We start from the raw sequence: 23,499 nt of genomic DNA, 5'->3' as shown, positions 1-23,499 counted from the left end.
ATTCTATTGTTACTCTCTAACCATTGTAGAAGTGATTTAAAATCTCTTAATAGAGTTGGTTTAACAGTCATTTGAAAATCCTCTAACAAGGTGGAAATTCCTTTGAATTTTTTCAAGACCTTTTGCAAGGCCACTCCTAACAGGGTGATTAAATCCTTCAACAAGGTCACACCTAATAATGTGTTTTGTAACCTTTATCAAGGTCGGCTCCTAATAGGCCTCACTTTAGAAGAGTTAAAAATGGAAACTAGTTACATTGGTGGTGTTTACCAAATTGGGTTTCCACATTAAATCCTGGTGCCTCATGTGTTCATTTTATTTCTTTCATGCTTGCAAGAAATTAACATCCTAAGATTTACTAAAGTAATTCACACTCTACATTTATCAAGTTACAACAATTTCTATGTGTTTACCAAGTATCAGTAGTAACCAATTTAATCAGTTTGAATTTTATAGTTGACATCCAAGGGATTTGTGATTTATTTTAGTAGTAATTGATCCCCCCCCCCCCCAGTTACTCCTCTTATATTTCCAACAATTGGTATTAGAGATTTTGGTGCTTGTCGAGAATGTTTCAAGGACCTAAGCTAAAGATCAGGATGTCTTACAAGAGAGAGATTCCAAAGCTGAATATAGATAACTTTACAGCATGGAAAAGACATATAAGGCTTCATCTAGCTACCATTAGTTATTTAGGATGCAAATATCTTGATGAAGAATATAAAAATCCCACTGGAACATTATCAATTGATGATATTGCTAAGAAGAAGAACCATAACATCATGATGATTGAGATTGCATCTACTTTCAATTATGCTGAATTTGATGAGGTCAAATATTGTAAAACTACTTTTGATATGTGGAACAAGCTAAAAGAAATCTATGGAGGAGATTACAATGTAAGAAGAGGCAAAGCAAAAATCCTTAGAGGAAAATTTTATCAAATAAGGATGAGAGGAGATGAAAATGTTGGAAAATATCTGAAAAGAATAAAGGCTAGTGTTAGTGCAATCTAAGCATCTAGAGGTTAAATCAAAGAAGAAACTATTGTAAGTAAAGTACTCAAAACTTTGCTTCCTATCTATGCAATTATAGCATCTTCTATCCAAGAAAAGAGATGTGATCCAAATCACAAGTTAAGTTTTGATGCCCTAGTAGGAAGATTGACAACTTTTGAACTAGACAATTTTGAGAACTATGTTCCTGCTTCCAAGAATATTGAATCTACATTTGAAGCTAAACTCTCCCTCAAAGAGAATGGAAAGAAAATAAAAGATATTCAATCAAAAAGTGAAGAAGAAACTAAAGAAAGTTTAGACAATGATCTTGAAATTGTTGAAGCTTCACTTGCAAAGAAATATTCTAGGAGCAGAGGAAAGTAAAAAAGTAAAATCTCTCTAATATGTTTTTCTTATGAAGAAATTGGTCATAAATCTGCTAGGTTCCCAAACAAAGAAGGCAAGGAAGAGAATAAAAGCCACAACTACAAAGGCAAGAAGGAATTCAAAAGTCTCAAATACTACAAAGACAAAGGTAGGAAAACTTTTTTTATGGCTAAAGATTCTAATAATAGTGAAGATAAAATAGTATATATTGCTATAAAAGGTGAATCTAATGATGAAAGAGATAAGATGACACTTGTCTCTCATCTTAGAAAAAATGACACATGGATCATACATAGTAGATGTTCTCATCACATGACTAGAGATAAAACTAAGTTTGAAAATTTTGAACACTGTGATGGAGGTGGTGTAATGTTTGCAAATAATGAACTTTGTTGCATAAAAGGGAAAGGCCACATCTTATTAACCAATGAACTTGTATGTGACAATGCCTATTGAGTTGCAGGACTAAAACATAATTTACTAAGTGTGGCATAGTTGAACAACATTGGATTCAATGTAGAATTCATGAATAGAAAAGCAAGATTGTGGGATAACCAAGGAAATATGATTGGATCAGGTAGGCAAACAAAAGGTAACCTATTTTATCTTGATCTTGGTGATTGTTCATGTTTCATTGCTCCAGTAGAAGAAAGTTGGTTATGGCACAAAAGGTTATGTCATGTAAACTTTGATAATATGGTCAAGATTAGCAAACTCAAAAGAGTAAGAGATCTTCCTAATTTGAAGAAACCTAATGTTGGATTATGAAAGAATTGCCAAATTGGTAAAATGGGAAAGACAAGTTTTAAAAGAAAAAACTATTAGTCAAAAAATGTCTTGGAAATTGTGCATACTAATTTGTGTGGGCCCATTGGAATAGAAACTTATAGTGGAGAGAAGTTTTTCATTGTTTTTTTTATGAGAATGATGACTGTTATGTATCTAAGAGAAAAATTAGAGGCTTTTGAGAAATTCAAATGGTATCTTGCAAGAGTAGAAAAGGAAACTGGAAAAAGATTAAAATGCTTAAGACCAAATAAAGGTGGTGAATTCATCTCAAATGAATTCAAAAATTTCTACATTGAAGGAGGAATCAAAAGACAAGTATTAGCCCCTAGTATTCCTAAGTAGAATGGAATACCTAAAAGAAGAAATAGATCCATCATGGATTGTGCAAGAACACTAATGATTGAGAAAAATGTTGCTATCAAATAGTGGAAGGAAGCTATCAACACTATAGTTCATACTTTGAACCAAGTTCAGTTGAAGGACTCAAACAAAACTTCCTATGAACTATGGTATGGCTACAAACCTAATGTAAGTTACTTGAAAGTATTTGGTAGCAAATGTTATATCTTGAAAGAATCTAGAAAAGGAAAATTTGATGTAAAAGGTGATGAAGGTATATTTTTAGGATATTCCTATAGAAGTAAAGCATACAAATGTCTTAATTTATTCACTCACAAAATCATAGAAAGTGCACATGTGAGAATTGATGAGTTTGCAGAAAATACAATAGAAAAAAGAAAAAAGGAACTAGAAGATTTGTCTACTATGAACCTGATACATTGCTAAACACATTTGAAAAAAAGGAGACTTCATCTCCCAAATTGACCAAATCTCCATCAGCTATTGAGTTACAAGAAGTTCAAACCAAGTTATAGCAACCCAAGTCACATTTAGAGGCTACTGAGTTCATGCATACTGAGTATGAAGAACCTGAACCACAGATAGAAGGACCTGAGCTAGAAGTTGAAATTCTAAATTAAGACGGTGTAGTTCATTCAAAAGCCAAAGAACCTATATTGGCTAAATATGTCAAAAGGTATCATGCACCTGATCAGATCATTGCAGATAAATCTGATGGAACAATCAAAGGAAGCAAACTAAAAGGTACATGTTTACTTGCTGAACTTGAACTTAGAAGTGTTAAAGATGCATTGGAAAATGAAAGTTGGATTGAGGCTATGAATGAAGAAATAGAACAGATAGAAAAGAATAAAACTTGGACTCTTGTACCTAGGCCCAAAGACAAAAATGTAATTGGTACAAAATGGGTATTAAAAAATAAGCTAAATCAAGATGGAAAGATGTCAAGAAATAAAGCATGGTTGGTATGTAAAGGTTATTCTCAAGAAGAAGGTATTGACTATGGTGAAACTATTCCCCTTGTTGCAAGATTAGAAGGTGTTAGGACTTTACTTGCTTATGCATCTCACAAAGGATTCAAAGTATATCAGATGGATGTTAAATCTACATTCCTAAATGGAATTCTTGATGAGAAAGTCTACATTAAAAAACCAAAAGGTTTTGTTGATCTAGACAAAAGGGACATGGTCTACAAATTACACAAAGCCCTATATAGTCTGAAACAAGATCCTAGAGCTTGGTATGAGAGACTACATATCTACTTGATATAGATTGGTTTTCAAAGAACAAATGATAATAGCATCCTATGCATCAAGGAAGGACCAGACAAGAAGATTGTGTTTGTAGAAATATTTGTGGATGATACTCTATTCATAGGAAATGATGATTTATGCAAAGCATTTTCAGATGAAATGAATAAGGAATTTGAGATGTGCATGTTTTGAGAAATAAAATTCTTTGTTGGATTGTAGATATAGCAGAACAAAAATGGTATCTATATCACTTAATCTAAGTATATCAAAGAGATACTCAAGAAATTTGGAATGGAAGATTCAAAACTAGTTGGAACCCCCATGTGTACTAGACTTAATCTTACCAAAGATGATGACTCCAAAGAAGTAGATTGGACCTTATATAGATCAATGATTAGGAAACTATAGTGTGTGGTACATACAAGGCCTAACATTTCCTTAGCAGTTAGGATAGTGGCAAGATTCTTAGCTAAACCTAGAGAAAACCACATGATGGCAGTAAAAAGAACCTTAAGATATTTGAAAGGTACTAAAGACTATGGCTTATGGTACAAACTTGGAGGCAACCTTGACCTGAAAGTATTTACTAGTGCTGATTGGATAGGAAATTTTTATGATAGAAAAAGCACTAGTGGTGGAGCATTCTTTCTTGGTAAAAAGCTAGTATCTTGGACAAGAAAGAAGTAAAATTGCACATCTCAATCTATAGCAAAAGCAAAATATGGATCAGCAATAGTGAATTGCTCTAACATTTTTTGGTTCGAATAGTTGTTGGTTGGAATGAAGGTTGAAATCAAAGAGCCAATAGTGATGTATTGTGATAACATTAGTGCAATCAACATATCAAAGCATCTAGTGATGCATTCTAAACAAAGCACATTGCTATCAAATATCACTTTGGAAGAGAATTAGTTTAGGACAAAGAAATTAGATTGGAATATGCACACACAAAAGAACAAATTGCAAATATATTCACCAGGCCATTACCTAAGGATGTATTTTTGTATCTAAGAGGTAAGCTAGGGGTGATTCCCCTATCTAAAGCTCACTACATAAAGTTTGGTGATGCATCAACATGAACCAAGTTGAAGATCAATCAGTTGATGTAGTATTGATAAGGACATATTGCAGATGAATTTGTACTCAAGGTACATTGATGCGAATCAGAATTATCTTTGGCATAGGTTTTCAAAGAGGGAGAAGTCTACTATCATATCTTTCTAAAATTTTGTAGAAAGAGAAATTTAAGAAGCTCATTTATAGAGGGAGTCTTGTTCTCAAAATTTTATTTTTCTATGACATATTGTGTTGCCATCAATGCCAAAGAGGGAGATTGTTGGATATAATTGATTAATTGTGTATTGTCCTTGTTACACAAATGTCATATCAGCTAATAGATAGTGCATGTCGAGCTCACTTGGTCAATGAAGACAATTTTCTTAGTCTATGAAGCATTCCTAAGTTTACTCTATACAGAAGGTAGTTTCTATCGAGCTCACTCAGGCATCGAAGGAAGTTAAGTAGAAAAGAGTGTTTACCAAGCATAGTTAGTTAATGAAGGGAAAGTTGAACATAGTCAGTGTTAACCTAATTCACTCAGTTACCAAAGGAATTTTGTAAGTTTGTAGTTTTAACTAAGCTTCTATTGGTTAACACAAGAAAATGCTTTAGAATCACTTTCTACCAAGCTAGGTCAACTACCAAAGGATTTTCTTATTTTGGCATATAAAGATTAATTATTTTACTTATTGATTCTAGCGAACTGAGGTCATGAATATTGGTTATTCTAATTTTTATTTGAGTGAACTTTAAAATCTAAAAGGTATAAGTAGAAGGGCAAGTTGTGATTTCAAATATGTAATGTGTGCCAGTTGAATAAGTTGAAAGAGACAAGAAGAGGAAGCGAACTTGAAGGACAAAGAGATATCCTTGTGCTAAAAAAAAGTATTATTTGATAAAAAATGATCAAGTATGAACCAAAGCATAGATCTATAATCAGCAGTTTAGTTGCATCACAATCAGGTCATTTCATTGTTACTCTCTAAGCATTGTAGTAGTGATCTAAAATCTCTTAATAGAGTTGGTTTAATAGCCATTTGTAAATCCTCTAACAAGGTGGAAATTTCTTTGAATTGTTTCAAGACCTTTTGCAAGGCCACTCCCAATAGGGTGATTAAATCTTTTAATAGGGTCACACCTAATAGTGTGTTTTGTAACCTTTAACAAGGTTGGCTCCTAACAGGGCTCTATTTAGAAGAGTGAAAAATAGTAACTAGTTACATTGGTAGTTTTTCCCAAATTGAATTTCCATGTTAAATCCTAGTGTCTCATGTTTTCATGTTATTTTTTTCATGCTTGCAAGCAATTAACATCTTAAGATTTACAAAAGTAATACACACTTTGCATTTACCAAGTTACAGCATTTTCTGTGTGTTTATCGAGTATTAGTAGTAACTAGTTTTATCAGTTTGAATTTTATAGTTGACATCCAAGGGATCTATGATTTATTTTAGTAGTAACTGATTCCACCCCCCTCTCAGTTACTCCTCCTATATTTCCAACATGATCAACACTAGAGTTTCTCAACACATATTGTGGCTCAGTTGACACTAGTATCACTTGACATTTCTTAATTTTTTTACACTATTGTTGGGATTAGCTTTACATTCTTGATATGAACAATCACTTTGTCCTGTCAAAGTGTAGCTAATCAAATTTCCATTGTAACTTCCTTTCCATAACTCAACCTTTCCTCTAAGTGCCATTGTTATGAGAAATCTCTCAAATCCTCTTCATCAATCAAATAGATATGACATTTAGATCAAATAGAAATATCTCTCACTAGTAGATTTGACATCAATGACAAAATAGCAATTATGGGAAGAGATGGTACATTTTCTGCTACTATGGTTCGTGAAATCCCAAATTTTACTAGGGAGGATATAGCCAAATGGTTCAAATGACATGTATTTTAGGGAAATCAAAAATTATGTATGGGTTTTTGGCTTTTCTAATGAATGATCACATTTTGTTAGAGTTGTAATCATGATGTTTTGTGTTTTATTTTTTTATATACGGGTTACTTGGTGGATATGGATAGTGTTCCAGCTGGGTTTTTTTGGTATAGCCACTTCTTGGCAATACAAATCCAAAAAATGAGAATTTTCTCTTTGTAAAGGAAGGTTAGCTAGAAGAATGATCAAGAATAATATCAAATCTTAAATGTTCTATATTGTTCTTTCTCTTATGTTTTTAATAATTCCTAATCAAATCTAGTTACATTAGGGGCTCAAGTTTTTTTGGTAGATGTCATTTAGATCTTTAAGGGTGCATTGTTTCTTTAAAAAGGGTTTTTTTTTTTAAAAAATTCTCTATGCATACTTTAACCTTTATTCGAGGTCTCGTTTGTAATTTTATCTAATATGAAATGAGATGATGGAATTGTGGCTTTTCACTTGGTCTATATATTGTTTTCTTTGTTGTTTCATCCTTCTTTGTAGGTTGCTAGGGTATTCCAATTTTCCTATTTGTGGCTTTGTGGTTTCTCACCTCCTTCTGTAGTTCCTTTTTTATTCTCATTTTTCCTTCATGACACATCTTCTTAGGAACTTCTTTCTATTTTTGGGGCTATTTTAACCATTTTTAGTCTTAATTTATTTTTGTGATTTATTCTAGGTTAGATCTTTTCATCCTTTCTCGAATCCATCCCTACGTTACTTCTACAAATGAATAGTCTCTTATAATGGGCTAGAGCTTGTATTTGATGATAAAGTTTAGATTTATTTCCTTGTACCTTTTTTCATCTTCTCTTGTTATTTGTATTGAGGTGGGAGCATCTTTAGTGGATGTAAGAGTTTCCTTGTGGGAGAGTTAGAAAGTTGTTTTGTTTAAGATTTTTGTATCTTTATTTGTGTTAAAGTGGTGCTAGATTTCTACCATCTTATCTTCTCTATAAAAATTTTCCTTAGGGAAAAATTTATCCAAGACAAAGGAACTCAAACACAAGCACAACAGTAGACCAAAAGAGTATGATTATAATAACGATATGATATTCATTCAATGTGAAAGTATACTAGGACTGCCTACATATAAACGCCTCTGGAATGCTTATAGAATGTCTAGTAATTAGCAACATAATAAGTCATACAACTAGGCACATGTCCACCATGTGTGGGTTATCCTCCGTTAAGCACAGGAGTAAGTGTGATGATAAGAGGATAAGCCTGGACATAAAATTATTTTGTACACACCATGTGTTAAATTAGAGTTGCTTATTCCAATATTGTCAACATGACAACTCATAAGAGTACACAAAATTCTAAGTGTCTCACCTAAGAAATAATAAAATAATGCATTGACCTACATAAACTTAAGTAAAGTGTAATAAGTAAATATTTATTTACACCAACAACCCCCCTTAAGTGCAACTTAGGGGAATGCACTTAAGCTTATGAAAGCTAGGATGAAATGTAAGCTAGATCCCTACTACTAGGCCATGTTAGGCACCCATGTACATAATGCAATGCAATCTATCAAAAAATAGAGAAAGAGGGAAAACCTCATAGGAAAAACCCTCCCCCAAAAAGAGAGATGAAAAAAAAAGATGCATGGATGGATGGAGTAATCAAGACCCCCCAATTACAACATACATCAAGTATATACAAAAGAGAATTAGGAGAAGGACAAAACCCCATAAGAGGAAAAAGTTCCCCCCCTAAAAGAGAAGAAGAAGAAGACAAGGTAGTACCTTCCCCCCCCAAATGTATTGTGCCAATCAATGATAGTTGCTCCAATGTAGAAGCTAATCCATGACTACTGAATAATGTTCCTCCCTTTTGGAAGAAACAATGGTACAGGTACTTGTGAGATTCTTTCTCTATGTGTAGAAAGAATCTCAATGATGTATGGTGTCTCTGAAGCCCACTCAACTATCCCTATGTTGATGTTGCTCCTTCCAATACTACTAAAAAGAATAAATGCAGATCTAGCAAGGATGGATGTAGAACCTATCCTAAAGAACCAAATGTCTCCTAAAATGATAAAGAGACCTTCTGCAACTACTATACATAAGGATCCACAATCATATCAAGCTATGAAGACTAATCATGTCGAGAATGGACAAGAGGTTCAAAGTGAGGCCTTGTGACAATTGAAGAAGGATTTGGTTCATCAAAGAGAAGTTGTATATCATCAAGAATTTCTCCCAAACCTACTATGTGTGACTCCACAAACAAACTTGAAATATCTTTCAAGAAGTCATCCACTGATGATAGAGCTAGAAGACAAAGTGTATGCTATTGTGTTGGACCTATTACTATGGAAATGGATGAAGTATTATCCTCAACAAAGAGAAGAAAAATATCATTGATAATGTCTCCCACATCTTCAATGTGAGACTTCACGAATAGACATCAAATATCTGAAAGGAAGTCATCCCGTGAAGCTAAAGTAGGAAGACATGGTATTTCCTATTGCATTGAATCAGAAGCATATGTGGCTAGAACTAGATCAGTAGAGTCAACAAGAAGTTGAGGAGGTGGGATCTCATCTGGAGTTGAAGGAACCATAGCTGAAATGACTAAAGATAGAATGTCCTCTAGAAATGGAGGAACTTGTGGATCTCCATATGTTTTCCAAAGAGCCATCCAAACATAATGAGGAAAACTTGCCATATGAAGAGGAGCAAAAGAATCCTTACCCATACTATTATACATAAAGAAAATAAGAAGATTAAGATGACCTACCAAATTAGGATTAGGTGGCAAAATCTTCAAGCAGAGATAAGGAAACACTTCCTGATGTTCTCTTATATGATCAAGCATCAAAGCACTCTATTTTTGATAGTTACTCAGTGTGAACTTCAATGTTAAACCAGACTAGCATATGTGACAAGACTCCATGAGATCAATGTATGTATGCATCCCCCAAAATGCAAAAATAATCAATCAACCCCCCCCCCCGCTCGCTCCACCATTGTATGATTTGGCACTTTATAGGTAGTGCATCTAGAATGGTCAATTTTCGGCCTATTTTTTAAAGCAATATTTTTGTCTATAGAAGAATATAATCTAATTGTAGATCTAGAAAGTAGATAGAAAAAAACCTGATTTGGAGTCTAGATGAGCCCGTAATGAGCAATTGAAGCTACAAAAATTGGGATTTGCAAGTTGCAAAAGAAATTAGGAATAAAGATCTCAAACCACTTGTACCAATGTGTAGATCATGAAATTCTACCCTAAAAGAAAAGAATTTCTCGCAAAAAGGAGTTTGTATGAGGGAGATATCACTATTTGAAAATCACCTCTATTATTATTTTTCTTGAATCGTTGTCGTTCAACCTCCAAAAATCAAATGGCTCTAGATTTGGCCTCAGATGTCTGATTTGGCTGAAACAAAATCGGATTTGGTAGTTTCTTGACCTTTTGACTATGATGCAAATATCTAATTTGCACCAAGAAGTATCAATCTTCACTTGCAAAAATCTCTCCTACTAGCCTGATGGCCAAAAATTTCCCAAAAAATAATGTAGATCCAAAAAAAATTATAGAGATGCAAATGAAAAAAATGTAAACTTGAAAATTAAATTTATAGATCTAAAATGATCATACCAATTTTACAAATTGGGCCTTTGGGTTGCTGATTTGCAAAAATAAAAATTGCCTCAATTTTGACTATGGCCCAACATAGATGAATTTATAGTCAGTTTTCACCAAATTGACTTTCTAAATGTAATGGAAAGGTTTTTTTTGGCTCTAAACACTCCCAATTTCTATGGATTCTCTGAATCTAGGTCGAGGTACTAAAGCAAGAATGGTCTCAAATGGCTATGTGAAGAGAAATTCCCCAAGCTCTAATACCATGTACAAATTTTCCTTAGGAAATTTTTTTCCCAAGACCAAGTAACTCAAGCACAAGCACAATAATAGACCAAAAGAGTATGATCAGAATAATGCTATGATATTCATTTAATGTGAAAGTACATTAGGAGTGACTATATACAAAGGCCTTTGGAATGCTTCTAGAATGCCTAGTAATCAACAACATGATAAGTGATACAACTAGGCACATGTTGACAAGGTGTGGGTTATCCTCCATTGAGCACAAGAGTAAGTGTGATGATGAAAGGATAAGCCTACAAAGGTGTAGGACATAAAATTGTGTTGTAGACATCATATGCTAAATTAGAGTTGTTTACTCTAGTGTTGTCAAAATGAAAACTCATAAGACTACACAGAATCCTAAGTGTCTCACCTAAGAAATAATAAAATAATGCATTGACATAAGTAAACTTAAGTAAAGTGTAATAAGTAAATACTTATTTACACCAACATTCTCCTTGGTTCCTTCTTTTTGTCCCTATTAAGGTAGATACCTCTCCTCTCAATGTGAAGAGAGCTTTTGCAAGTGGAGATTGGACATGTTGTTGAAGTGCCTTTATTTTTGTGTATTGTAGATTGTTTTGAATTCTAGCATAAAACTCAATGATAAGGTTTGTAGAGCCTTCCAAAACCTCTCTTCAATATTAGGATTTGGATGACTTGGAGGATTCAATATATTTGAGTTAGTTTTTGTGTTTGAATTTTCTAATGTTAGATGATAAGGTTACAGGATGTAAGGAAACTTGCAACAAAGAATATAACTATTTTATAACCCATAATAGATTTGAAATAAATGTGTACTTAAAATTCACATGCAAGAGAATAGAAAACATACCCACAAAAAAGTGACACAAGATTTACCCTAGAAAAACTCTAATTGAGGCAAAAAACTAGCCTCCAAAAGCATCCATCACCATCTATTATTTAACAAAAACACCATTGCAATACAACCACGGAATCCTTCAAAGCCATAGCCACTACCAAGAAATCTATGTGAAAAAGAATGAATCCACACACCCCATGCCATACTTCCAACCTTCACAAATGCTCCCTTGGCTAACCTATCAAGCCTTGTCCCCCTAGACTCTTTCCCTTTTTGCCTTTTTCTTCTCCCTACAACAATCACCCTTGTGGATATTTATATAGTAGCAAGGCCCACAAAATCACCAAGTGCTTTTAGATAAACCATGTGCTAAAACCATGTGCTACCTAACCTAATAAACCCACATTTAATATTGGGAATTTAATTATTTTTCCCAATATTAAATAATTACATGAAATATTATTACAATGTTACATTACAACTCATCAAGTATATCCCATGGGAATCTTTACATGTTGCACGTCTATCTAGGTGCAACTTTACATGATAAAATAAATTAATACAATATAACAATATTATGCAATGTGTGCAACACTCATTATCTCAACAATCTCCCACTTATTGTATACATTGCATAGAGTCAATCTGTAGTGACATAAATGAACAAAGGGAACAATCCCTCCTAGCACATCCACCATCATTGGTCAACATACACAAAGTGCTCCATCCTGGTACCCATAAAAAATTCAAAGTATCCAACATCTCAAACATGAATGGTCTCACCTCTTATTATGACACTACCACCAAACATACATAGAATCCATCCAAAGAGAAAACCACCCAACTTGTTGCACTAGAAGATCATCAAACTTTGTACCAACTAAAATTCCAAGCATAAAAGCCCTAATCCAAAGGTAATCACATGTATCCATATTTGTCAAAATATCCATAGCTAAAATAGCACCCACAACAAGTGTCAAACACGTCCAACTATCCATACCTCTAAAGGTATACCAAGTGTTTCTCACATCATTAACATATCCAATCTATAACTTGCAATCACAATCCTCAAGAGCAATACCTTCCACATATATACCAAGAAGTTCCCATTGCAAAAGATAACGTCATATATATAACCAATCCACATACAACTTCTCAATGAAGTGAATCAATGTAGTCTCAAGGACATCCACAATACATAAACCAATAATCATCAAGAACAACTCTCATAAAAAATCTCTAACAGTCTTCCAAGCTCTCCACAACAAATAGAGGAAAGAGATAACATGTCATCTCTCACATGACATACATGAACATAAACTTGTGATCACAATCTCTAACCAATCTCAAATCCAATGTAAGTCAAACCAAACATCCAAGAAGATAACCAAGACTAGAAAGAAATGATGCAAATCATAACTTGTATCATTTCCTTCTACATACACCTCTACATGTAAAATGTGTAAGTATGATCTCCATTATAAAACCCCAACCAAGAATCCACAACACCCAAACCATGCCATATAACTACTATGGATGTAAGCTTCTCACAAGAAGATCAAACTCATAAACCATTACTAATCCAAAGAATATGCCCAATATAAAACCATCTCCCAAACTCAACTAGCACAACAACATATGAAAATGGAGACAACCAATGCTAAACCATATCTCAAATGAACCCTCAAGAACTAACTCATGTATCATAGCTCAAGATCCATATCCATGAAAGAAAAGCATAAATATAATGCATGTGAGAAAAACAATGGGCTATAGCTCTCAAGTAGTAAACTGTCGGGTAGACCAAGAGTGGGGAATGAGAATGATCATCAAGATATCGAAGTCTCCAACTAAGACACATTTAAAAAAAATCTCCTCTCAAGTCCATATCAAGTGAATTCCCCTCAAACTTTCCATTGAAACCAAACAACTGTGCCAACAAATATCTCTCTAATCCAAGAGAAATCAGCATCACCACCGTCTTTAAAAATCCATGAGCACCTATAACTAATCAATCCATGCCAATTCCAAATGGGTAAAAGTACAAACCTGTGTCACCTTTTATAAAGAAATGTGATATCAGAATGTGACAGTTCAACATTAGTAACAAAAAAAATGATATTTGTGTTTAAAATATGAAGATGATGTAAACTAATGAAATGTGTAGAATTGGATGAATTTTATGCCTATTATTTTTATAATTTTTTTGAGTAAGAATTTATTCATTTTATTTTATTTTGAAGTCCCTTTTTTAATTGTAAAAAATATAGGGTGTAGTTCCCGTCAAACAAGTATATGCAAATCATCTTTTTTTGTTCTGATTTGAAAATATCTTATAGATGACATGTATAGCTAGTGCACAAAAAAGAAATAATTATTTTTAATTTATATTTTATTTTTTATAAGTACTCAAGTTTGACATTATCAGAATCCAACAGTTTTTTCCTCCCGTCAAAACTTTCCTATCAAATCTATACCTTCTTGAAAAAAAATTACATATTCATGAAGAGGATTCTCTCCTCTAGAGATAAATATAATTTTTTAATTTTTTTGATATGATTTACTATTTTTTTTCCTTTTTTGAGGGAGCATCTTCTGAAATGTTGAAATATTGACTTATAATACTTTGAGATTATAACATATTATAACTAATCAAAACAATAAAAAAATTATATAATGATGATATTGAATATGAGATCTATAAAAGGGTATTTTTAGTTTTTGAAAAAAAAGAGAGTTTTGATAGAGAAATGAGATTTGACCAAAATAGGTTTTGGTATCACAAACGGTGACATAGATTTGTGCTTTTATCCAAATGCAACATAGCAATATCATGAAGTATCCAGCTTATGATCAATCTACTCGATACCAAGAAACTAAACCAAGATCAATGTCAAAGTTCCAACCATGGCCTCAAGAACATAAACATGACAACATGATCTTACCATCTCAACCAAATAGATAACATGCTCCATATGAGCATACTATAACATGTCACAGCTCTAAATGTTTGTCAAGAGTATATCATGACATAAAAATGAAATCATCCTATAAGTCCTATAGATGCATCCATATCCACACACCATGAAGAAAAACATCTCCACATACCATGAAGAATCATCTCCACAATCCTCAAGATCTAACCATGTTCACACACTATGAAGATAACAAGTGTACCATGCAAATGCCAAAGACACTTTTATAGAAACATGATCTAAACCCATCCTCCAACATCTACAAACACTCAATAAATATATCAATGCCAAAAAAAGCTCTCAATCTACCATGGTATCAAGTAACCCATGGCATCTAATAAAATTCATCTCCTACATGAAGATCCTCCAGGTCTACACTCACACAACCAAAGTGTTAGTACCAAGTGAAGCTAAGATCTCAAAACCAAGAAGATACAAACCAAACTAGGAACTAATCCTACACTATCACCTCATCACTGTCACAAACTCCCACTAAACCATATACTCAAGCTATCCATGACATCATGATAGAAAAAAATCATCGTCTAACCATGAAAATCAACCAAGGCATCAAACCATCAAAGAAATCAAAGTGCACATTAGGAGCTCCTCAAAAGAAACCAAATAACCATGATCCTCAACCAAGAAGATATACTACCATAACCAAATTAGGAATTCAAACTAGTGAACATCAAGGATGTACCTATATATCCAATCATGTCATGGTAAAATCCAAAGCACCATGACCACATCAATGAACCAAGCACTTGACTCTCAAAGTGTCCAACCTATTAGCATAAAATAGTCAACCACAATTCTCCATCATGACTATACCTAGTAACAACATCTCATTCCTTCTATATGAAGAAAAATATAGCAAATCATGTGACTTAGGGCATAGACAACCCAAATCCAAGCCACCAATCTAAATATTCATCAATAATGAAAGATCAATGGGCAAAGACAATGCATAACCAAGCTATAAATGCATCCTGTAAGTATAGACTACTTACAACACTACACAACTTGTAGACCCAGCAAGTCATCTTACATATCCAAACCAAACACTGATAACCATATCATCATGAGAGCAACCTGAAATATGAACTAAGTATACAATGACATCAAATCTTAAATCTCCAAAATACACAATCCCATAAAATCACAATCTTACCATAGTCAATATGTATCATAAAATATTTAGATCAATATATCACCAAATAAATCATACCAAACCTATAACAAATCTAAACCAATGTGTAGAGCTCTCTAAGAGCTTTCTGTTGACTACTCGAAGTCTCAAATATGATTTTGTATACCCAAGTTATGCCCTAATATGTGCTTAAAATAAACAACATCTGACTTTTGGACTCCTAAAACCTAACAAAATATCAAAATCATAGAACCAATCCTACACCAAGTTGTAGTACTCTAAATTAGATTTCCACCACCTTTAAGAAGTTTGAAATTTGATATCCTGAGCTAAAGTTATGGTTGTTTGACTAAGAGAGTCTTTTTACCATTTTCACTACAATTTTTTTTTGTGATAAAAATTCTGTGGGGATTAAATTTGATGGCCATCACAGGTTGAAACTAAAAAACTCTTTCATTTCCTTTGAACATGGCCAAACTAGTGCATATTATATATCAAAATTTATGCAAATGTCGACCTAGATCCAATGGTGGGTTTTTTTTTTACCTAGGGGTTATTTCTACAATCTCCACCCTAAAACCCTCATTTAAATGAAGCATCTAAAAAAATCTTTTTTTCCAACAATTTCACATGCCCTAAATCTACCAACATCCCATCATAACAAAAAACCAATAACCCTTAGATCTACAATAAACAAATCATATATCTTGCCCTTCTTTTAACTTCTCATGCATTTCCATGGATTCAATCTAGAGTTACAATAATAAAACCATAGCTTTGATGCCACCTATAAGGAAATTTGCAAAAAAGAATGTAATTGTTTCCACATAACCCATAATAGATCTAAAATTGATACGCACTTAAAATCTACATGCAAGAGAATAGACACCATACCCACAAAAATATGACACAAGATATACCCTAAGAAACCATTATAGAGGGAAAAACCCAACCTCCAAAAGCATCCATCACCATGTATTATTTAGAAAAAAGACCATTGCAATACAACCATGGAAGCCTCTAAGCTATAGCCACTACCAAGCAATCCTTATGAACAATTATGAATCCACACATCCCATGCCATGCTTCCAACCTTCAGAAATGCTCCCTTGGCTAACTTGTCAAGCCTTGCCTTGCTTGAATCTTTCTCTTTTTGTCTTTTTCTTGTCCCTACAACAACTACCCTTTTGGTTTCTTATATAGTAGCAAGTCTCACAAAACCACCAAGTGGTATTACATAAACCATGTGCTAAAACCATGTGCTACCTAACCCATTGACCCCACACTTAATATTAGGCATTTAATTCTTTTTTCCAATATTAAATAATTACATGAAATATTATCAGAATGTTACAATACAACTCATCAAGTATACCCCATGAGAATCTTTACATGTTGCACATCCATCTATGTGTAACATTACATAATAAAATAAATTAATACAATATAACAATATTATGCAATGTGTGCAACACCCATTATCTCAACACGAGAGCCACTATAAAGTTCTCAATATTCAAGTAAAGGGAGGATGAGAAAGCCCTATTGAGTTCAAGTGAGCCTATAATAATCTAGTTGTTTTAAGTTTGATGGCTTTGGTCTTGTGTTGGGATAGATAGATCTTGGTTTATTCATTCTTCTTTAGTTTTTTATTGTTAGTTGCATATGGATTTTTTGGTTGGTTATGCTTTCTCTTTCACAATTATTTATTTATGGATTCTAGATTTACATTTATATAAATATTTTGGAGTCCATTTAAAACCTATTTTCTCTAATAAAAAACCCCATCAAATGTAGTATTATTTCCACATTAAAAATATCAAATGAATAATGAGATCTACATAAACTGAGACACTATATTATAGATATAAAAGTTTTTATATATGTTAGTGCACGTTTTACAACTACTCCCACTCTTGTAAACTCCATCCTCCTATCTCGAGTCTCATTCATGATTTGTGGATGAGAGTTCCCTATTTTTCTTTCACTTTGAACTCTGTATTAATTCAATTTGAATGGTGTATGATTATTTACAAGCAATAGTGTGAGATTGAGGATGATTATAATTAGTCCCTATCATTAAGGAAGGAGATTAAAGTTATCAAATGCATTTTCTTTTTAATCCATCTTGCGCGAATTGTGACAACAATTACTTAGCCTATAGTTTGTATTAATTCTCTACGAAAAATGTAATTTTTGATTTTAGTTTCTCTTTTCCCATTAGATGTGGCCTTTTTTCTTGGTGGTCTTTTTCTTTTTCTAGGGGAAATTAGTAAGAAAAAAATATTACTAAAAATATTGGCATTTGGCACATTATAAACACTCCACCTCATAGAATGACAATTCTTTCACAATCCACCTACCTTTTTTGTCCTTACACATGTTGCATGAATTTTGAATGTGGAAATCTTTGAGAAAATAGAATCAACACATGTAAAGAGATTGGTTTAGTTCAATGTCATTTATAAATACTTTTGTTGTAGTACAGATTTTGAATATTTTTGCCACTATTAATTTAGTCAATCCTCATCTACATCATTCATTTCTTGGGATATGATTATGGCAAACCAAAAGAATGACTAGAACTCATAAGGTGATTTTTTTTTTATTACTTCAAATTTTACAATGTGTTTTTATTTATGATTATAATTTGGAATGTCTACATACTGAACAACACAATCTTCAAAATTCAGAAATGTCAATGTTATTGCTAATTTTGCTTAATATTTTTTTTTATAATTTACATTTTTTAATTCAATGCTTCATTATGCAAATTTCATAATCAAAACATATATTTACAAAATGTATATTTCTTAATTCTTATGTGGGTTATGATCTCATAAGAAATGTGTAAAAGATAAACATTCAATAAACATAGAAAAGATAAACGTTCAATAGATTTTTAGAATCCATAGCTAGTTGTGTGAAGTAGAGTATGTTGCTATAGCTAGAATCATACATCCATCAATGGACTATATTTGGTTTCATTTCTTATAATTCAATAAGGATGACATAGTACATTGGCCATTCCTAAGGATGTAAAAATATGTCCTTTGTGGTAACAACCAACTATTACCAAGCCTATCATAGTTAGACAAGTTCTTATTATTAATTCAATTGAGGAAAAATATTGTAGATGCATGACTCTAAAAGCATTATTAATATATTGTTTAGGATTAGGGTTTTGATTTTTTCTTATTAGATAAAAGTGTTTTCTAGGAGCTTTAGAAGTAAATGATTAGATAAATTTAAAGCAAGTAGAGCTAAACAAGAAAAAAAAGACCAAAAACTATTATTTTGGAGAGGTAGTTATGATAAAAACCTCATCCTAGATTTTTGAACTCATTTATTTGGAACAATCAATTTTCTTTTGTTGTTCCTTCAAAACAAAGAGTTGCATTATTTTAAGTTATGTGGTTCCAATGCCAAACTTCCATCAAATTTCATCTGAGTTTGCATTAAGATGGAAAATAGAAACTTTTTAGAAATTATCTAATTCCTCAAACATTAATGAAACAATTCATATTACTGCTCAATAAAGGAAGATATAAATGATCTTCACTTTTCCTTATGATGTATTTATTTATGAAATAGCAAAGGCTCAGCTTCATTCCATAGAGTTGATAGACTCAAATGAGGAAGAGTATGGAAGGAACCTAATTAATCTGCATTCTCAAATCCTAAAAAGATCAAAGCTTCTTGAACTAGAGCTTTTCGAGGGATCTTCATTGGATAAACTAGTTGAAATATGCCTAAGTACTCCTTAAAAATTTGGTCACCATTTGAAATGAATTGCACTCCTGGATGGTGAGAGTATACATTTCTCCAACATGGAGGAATGCCTGGAAATTATGTTAATTGCTTTTGGAATGTTGGCTAATGATTGCATCGAGAATGCATGTAATATTTGGAAGTAATTCATTGGAGTACTAAGCAAGAGACCTAGATTCAAAATGTGCTCTTTTATTTGGAATTGAAATCTCTACCAGATTTGTTTGTCATGCTCCATTAGGAGGATGACAACCATATAGGTTTTTGGTGGAAAAGAGCATCCAAGAACTAACATCTTTCATTGCAGGTGGTGACAATAGTTTAACCAGTCAAAAAACTATGGAGATATATTTGGTGGGGATGTTGGATGGAAATAAATGTAGTGATGTTATGAATGTATGTGGATGTGTTCTTTTGCAAGAGTTCAAACAAGCCATGGAATCCCATGACCTTTGATCTCTATTGACTTTGTTTCAACTCATTCAATAGTATGAGGGAGAAATAGTGAAAACTGCAATGAAGGCATTTTGTAAAGATTCACAATTTCTACAATTTTTTAAGCAGTAGAAAAAAAAAGAGTGTGTTTGAAATTCAAATTTAATAGTTGAATGAGAAATAATATGAACATTTGAATTTAACTATTACAAGTTGAAATTTCTAATAAATTAAAAAATAATTTTTCATTACATTACACTAATATAAAAATCAACCATTTCAAAACTTGTAAATTAATTAATGCATGAATGATTTTATATTCATGAGTTAAGTTTTATTTATACTTGGTTATTTTCTTATGACTCATAAACTAATTTCAATATTATAGACCTAGTTTGAAGTATCCATTTAAATTATAAGCATTTTATCTTATAGAGTAGTTAGAAAATCTTTTTATTATTGCTATCATTATTATTTTTTATATTGACATGATAAAAAATAGATTAAAAAAAGAATAAACAAGATGTTATTATAGCATGTTAGATGATTAATTTAGATAGCCAACAATAGATTTAATTGTCTATATCATTTTATTTTTCTTTCACTATAATTTTAAAATTAAATTTTAATAATATTAACTTTTACAATATAATTTCAGTTCACTAATGCTTTATAAATTAATATATTACACTTTTGTATAAATTAATTGAAGGAAAAATCGAAAGCCCAAAAAATATATATAAATAATAAATAAAACATTAATCTGGGTAAAAATAAAATCTTGAATCACTAAGGTGATGAATATGTTTAGGACTCTATTCTATGATCAAGAGACTTGTTTAGCTAAAGAAATCTTCATTTCATTATTTGTTAATAAGAAAATACAAATGATCTAAAACAAATGATTGACTCCTAGTAATTGACATGTCTTTGACTTTCTTATCCTTAACCAAAAATTCTCTTCAAGAAGATGATATTGAGAGAGTATTTCACATTCTTTTAGCCTAGTGCCCAAATATATTTTCTAAAATTATTTATGTGTTTCTAACTTTCTTACAAACTATCTTCCTTGCACCTAAAATGGATGGAAGGTTGCCTTGTGAAATGCAGTGTAGTTATCATGATTTAAAGCATTTCTCTAACTAATACTAAATCATATGAATACTTAAAATGTTTACTTTTATTTCTATTGTGGTTTATATTTATATTTCTTATTGCTATGAACAAAAACATAAATTACCAATTCAAACACAATAATAAAAATCAAATATTGTAAATGGTAGGGACTCATGTTGCATGCAACTCTTGTTTTATTTGTGTTAACAAAGGATTCAACCCTTCATGCACTAAGTCTAGCTTAGATAGATATTCTTAGCTTCAAGTCATTCACCTAATTTCACATTTTAATTGATGTCTTACTATTATTTAAATAATTCTTCTATGGATATTGTAATTAATGAATATCAGAGACAAAATTTTATTCTGAATTGAGTTGCTTTGTTCTTTACTATTTTTTCCTGCGATTTTAGTTCCTATCTTTCTAACTAGATCTATGTTGTCATAGATGCAAAATTCTACATGGTACAAACGTGGTAGCTAGAAAAAGAGAGTATTTTTTTGTGGGTACAATAGATCAAAGGTTGAAAGAATGAAGCTTTCAACCTTTTCTCTTACTATATCATACAATTATTTTGAACAAAAACCAATGATTCTTCTTAGGCCTACGAGCAGAAGCTTGCATAAAAATTTCTTGGCACTAGAGGTTGGACCTGATTTTACATTAGAGATAGGTCAAGGCAATGTTATTTTTGCAGATCTGTCATGTCTCTTTGTCTGAACTCTTTCTTGGTTGCACTGTTGATCAAATTTATAGATGATTAACACCTATATTTTCAATTAAAATTTTATTCTTGCATGGTTAAGTAGTGTTGTTAGGGTCACTCATACAAAGTAATAGATGTTTTTCTTATGTTTTCCATCGATTCATTGTTTGGGAGCACATATGTAACTTATTGTCTTTTGAAATCTTTGATTGATAGATGTTTTTCCTTTGTTTGTAATTTACTCATTGTTCAAGTAGTGTCATTGAAGGCACTCACGCAGATTTATCATGATCTTCATCTTGGTTTCTAAGACATCTTTTCATTCAGCATCTTAACGTTCTATCAATGTCCATAATTTTTCTTGTTACAAAAGACATACTTTTTATATATTCTAAGGGGAGGAGGGAGGGACTAAGTTTCCAATGTATTTGCCAATGTATTTTCCCTCTTTCCTTGCAATTTTTTTTCTCCTTAATTAGACTTAAGGTGGGGTGTTACTGAATGTTTGACAACTAATCTCACTCTTGTTAACTTCATCCTTCTATCTCGGGACTCAATTTGTCGACGATGATCCCTTGTTTTCCTTTTTAGTTTGAATGGTGCATAATTATTTACCGGCAATACCAAGAGACTACGGACAATTTGATTTGTGACTTACTATTGTTTAAATAATGCTTTTATGCATATTGTTACAAATTTAGTTTCTATCTGTCTAACTAGACCTATGCACTCGTAGCTGCAAAATTCTACAATATAAAGGATTTTGACATTTAAGCTCACTTATATTGCAATTATATACTAATTCCGTCAAGATTAACCTTAGATTCCAGCTACCTTTGATAATAAACTTAAAAGTGATCTTTTCATTGATAATATGCATTACACTTATAACCGTTATAAAATAAAATAAATATATCTATTAATAGGCAATTCTTAAGCTTGCCCGACATCTTCAAAATAGATTTTGGAGAAAACGACTATGGCTATAAGTTTTATCACTAAAATGTGGAAATATAAAACTGCCACATTATTTACAATATATTTTGTGGCCTACTTAACACAAAGCATAATTGAAACCATGCATATGCGATGGAAGAAGCTTCCATCTTCCATCAAATGTGTGTTTTGTTCAGTGTGGAGGCTCTCGAGGAGGTGGGCAGCAACAAGAACAGCAATCGCGAAGACATGAGCAACAATCTGCACAGCATGAACATCCATCTCGAATACATGTCCAACATTCTTCAAAGACGCAGCAACAGCACAAATAGTAGAAACTGCATCAAAAACAATGATCCCGTATCAATTTATAAGGCTTAAATCCAAACACCAATCATCTATTTAAAAAAAACAAATACATCAAATACCTAAACCCAAATATTTCAAATATATTAGATAAGAGATAAAAATAGTGATAATGTCATCACCAATCTTTAATGCAGGCTAAAAATCCCCCTCCATGTGGTGGTGGAGGATGTCCTCCTGATTCTCCTGACCCTCCAGCTTCTTCAGGACCCATGATTATAAGTTACCTAATAACCAAACAAAGATAAGATCACTCTAATACAGCAATTGCACTTAGCCTGGTGAAAGAGACCAAACGATTTAGATACTTATGAGGATTGTAGGTTGGCTTATATAGGGAGTTTCGTCACTCTTTCATTGAAACAAGAATAGTTTACTTGGAAATCAAGTAATTCTCGTTTTGTATACAATTGCAGAGTCCCTTAAGTTACATCATGAGTAAGAAGTTGTTCAACTACTGATTAAATACATCTTCCATTCAACTTTGTAATTGTAAAGAATATACATATGATTTATTTAAATATTACATATTGTGCAATTGTATTTAAGGTT

The 23,499-nt window shown here is 32.2% G+C and overlaps 1 long non-coding RNA gene across 1 annotated transcript; it reads right to left on the bottom strand.

Moving 5' to 3' along the window:
- Nucleotides 1-22,480: 22,480 nt before the first annotated feature.
- LOC149546214 (uncharacterized) lies at nt 22,481-23,260 on the bottom strand. The gene is made up of 2 exons (XR_016354338.1): nt 23,070-23,260; nt 22,481-22,919 (listed from the first exon to the last, which is right to left on the bottom strand). It is a non-coding gene; the product is annotated as an uncharacterized LOC149546214 (long non-coding RNA).
- Nucleotides 23,261-23,499: the final 239 nt, after the last annotated feature.

Source organism: Cupressus sempervirens, chromosome 7, assembly GCF_028749045.1.
Source record: "Cupressus sempervirens isolate cs-2001-9-10 chromosome 7, ASM2874904v1, whole genome shotgun sequence".
In the NCBI taxonomy this organism is placed as follows: domain Eukaryota; kingdom Viridiplantae; phylum Streptophyta; class Pinopsida; order Cupressales; family Cupressaceae; genus Cupressus; species Cupressus sempervirens.
The sequence above is the reverse complement of the archived record's forward strand: the minus strand, read 5'-3'. Positions and strand labels throughout refer to the sequence as shown.